This window comes from Camponotus vicinus, unplaced genomic scaffold (genome assembly GCF_025532165.1).
Source record: "Camponotus vicinus isolate PSW18456_S1 unplaced genomic scaffold, iyCamVici1.0 SCAF_3, whole genome shotgun sequence".
Lineage (NCBI taxonomy): Eukaryota > Metazoa > Arthropoda > Insecta > Hymenoptera > Formicidae > Camponotus > Camponotus vicinus.
In genome coordinates this window covers 9,176,550-9,179,049 of record NW_028141967.1, presented here as the reverse complement: position 1 = coordinate 9,179,049, position 2,500 = coordinate 9,176,550, and the positions used below count along the sequence as shown (strand labels likewise).

The window sequence follows — 2,500 nt, the reverse complement described above, 5'->3', positions numbered from 1 at the left end:
CAAGCAACCCGACTCTAAGGAGAGATCCTCCCGAGACGCGCACCGGTCGCTACGGGCCTGGCACCCTCTACGGGTAAGTGGCCCCATTCAAGATGGACTTGGACGCGACGCGACGCCTCGGGATAAGCGGATCCTCCCAAACACCACATTTCCCTGCGGCGGAACCGCGGGATTCGGTGCTGGGCTCTTTCCTGTTCGCTCGCCGCTACTGAGGAAATCCTAGTTAGTTTCTTTTCCTCCGCTTAATAATATGCTTAAATTCAGCGGGTAATCTCGCCTGCTCTGAGGTCGTCAGAGTTTTGTAGAGAAACTCTCTACAAAGTGATATAGAGAGATAGAGGGAGTGTGCGGTGGTGGAGTTATTGCGCTAAGTAGTATCATTATTGTTTGTTAACTACTACTATTGTTAGCGGTAACGCACCGACCGATATTGCGCGCGCGGCACAATCTAGTCTTGTTTCGCGGGGACGCGAGAGAGGAGATAGATATATTATAATATCGTTTTGCGCTTCTTTTCTTCCGTCCCTCTAACTTCCACGATTATAATAACACGGCGCGGCGTAATTATGATGCGCGCGCGCGCGTGTATATATATAACGGGCGCGGTATGGAATCGATTCGACGAGTACACGACGACGCGTGCCGGTCACAATCTTCGTTCGAAAATTTCGTGGACTCGGACACGCGGTCGGCTCGCGATTCATCCGCTTTTTTAAGGGTGGATTTCTCTCGCAATTTCTCTCCCTCCGCGTACCGCCGGACGACGACTGTGCGCGCGCCGCGGTTTCCCTTCTCCATATATTTTTACCGTAAGGTATCTCGCGCCGCGAGATAGGAGGCGAAGCCTCGCGTGTAATAAAAGGCGCGGTATCGCGCGAGCGCGCTGGCGCACCGAGAGACCGAGAGAGAGTCGCACAGCGCGACGACGCGATCGGAAGAGACAACGACGCGCTAGAAAGACGGACGCAGCAGAATGTGCTGCTGCGCCGCTTTCTTTTTGCATTTTATTCGCCAACTACGAGATCACTCGTAGAGAGCGAGATCATTCGAGTGTCGCGCGTCGTTCGTCGTCGTTCCTCTCGCTTAAACTTTTCGCATATTCTCTCGTGTGTCGTCGTTGTGTATATCTCCGCCGACAACTCTCTCCATATCATTCGACAGCCTCCGGGCGCCGCTCGCGCGCGCTTCGCTATCCTTTAAACGCTTTGTGCGTACACGCGCGCCTCTCTCCTCCTCTTTATAACTCCTCTCGCTGCACACACCTTCGGTGTCATTTCAGACGACGCCAATCGACGACGGCCTCTCGTCGAACCCGTCGCCAATACATACTGGGAGGGTGACAAAGAGGCTCTAGTCTCTCTCGGGCGAACGTCCAACGATCGCTCGTACGCCGTTTACGCAATGCGACGGGGGCACAGCGACGACAGCCGACGACATTTCGTCGTTTCACGGCTACGCCGTGGCTCGTCAGCTTGCGTAAGGGCGCAAGCAGTTTAGGTTTGTTAAAACGACCCTCAGCCAGGCGTGGTCCGGGAATTGTATCCGTGGACCGCAATGTGCGTTCGAAATGTCGATGTTCATGTGTCCTGCAGTTCACAAGTTGACGCGCAATTAGCTGCGTTCTTCATCGACCCACGAGCCAAGTGATCCACCGTTCAGGGTAATCGTTTTTCATTCGTCGCGTTCGTCGAACGCTTCACAGTTCATCCATCGTGGTCTCCACTCCGAAGAGTGAGAGAAAATCGTGGCTCTTCGATCAGCCTGGCCGCGCGTCCGAGCACGCGCGGACCGCCGCCGCAATCCCGGTAAAGGGATCGAGGCTACGGCACAAAGTTGGTTCGCGATCGGAGCGTCACTTCCCCCGTTCGACGGGGAAAGAGCCGGGGCGGAAAGTTCTTTGAATAAACCATCGGACACCATGGTCCTCTCGTCCGCCAGCCACACACCTCATCACACACGTTCGGCCGGTGCTTCTCGCGCGGCGCGCGTCGCACGCTGGCCTCTGCCCCGACATTAGCGGGGAGGGCGCGTAGCGACGACGACGACGACGACGACGAGTGCTGGCACGCACGTACGTTGAGAGCGAGCGCGTAGACGTAGGTTACCACCGGTTCGCTCGCGCTAACGCCGAATCGACGCTCCCGCTCGTGGCGAGATGCGTGATCGCGTCAAGCGTCTCGGCACTCCGTATCGCATATATATTTTCTTCGTTCGAATATGAGAATTTCAAAGTTCAACGGGCGCGCGCGCGTATCGCGACTCGCGCGACTGGCGCGCGAGCGGAACGCGACGGCGACACCGCGTGAAGCGAGAGACGGAGCGTCTCGGATATTGTTAAACGCTCTCATCTCCCACGCGAGCGACGTCGACGACGACAGAGTCGGACAGCACCACGAGGCGCGAAAGTCGGCGCGCGCGCTGCTGCTTGTCGCAGAGGCGCGGCCGCGCGCGTGGCGCGTCCGGACGTCGTGTCGCCGCGCGTCGACGCGATTTTATACAC

At 57.2% G+C, this 2,500-nt stretch overlaps 2 non-coding genes across 2 annotated transcripts in view; both read right to left on the bottom strand.

The window, feature by feature from the left end:
• The window catches only part of LOC145969483 (large subunit ribosomal RNA), a 4,073-nt gene extending 3,782 nt beyond the window's left edge, over positions 1-291 (bottom strand). The window contains exon 1 of the ribosomal RNA XR_014438122.1: positions 1-291. This exon is cut by the window's left edge and continues 3,782 nt beyond it. This is a non-coding gene — a ribosomal RNA (large subunit ribosomal RNA).
• A 1,217-nt stretch (positions 292-1,508) lies between these two features.
• LOC145969510 (5.8S ribosomal RNA) lies at positions 1,509-1,663 on the bottom strand. The gene has a single exon (XR_014438133.1). It is a non-coding gene; the product is annotated as a 5.8S ribosomal RNA (ribosomal RNA).
• Between the last annotated feature and the right edge of the window lie 837 nt (positions 1,664-2,500).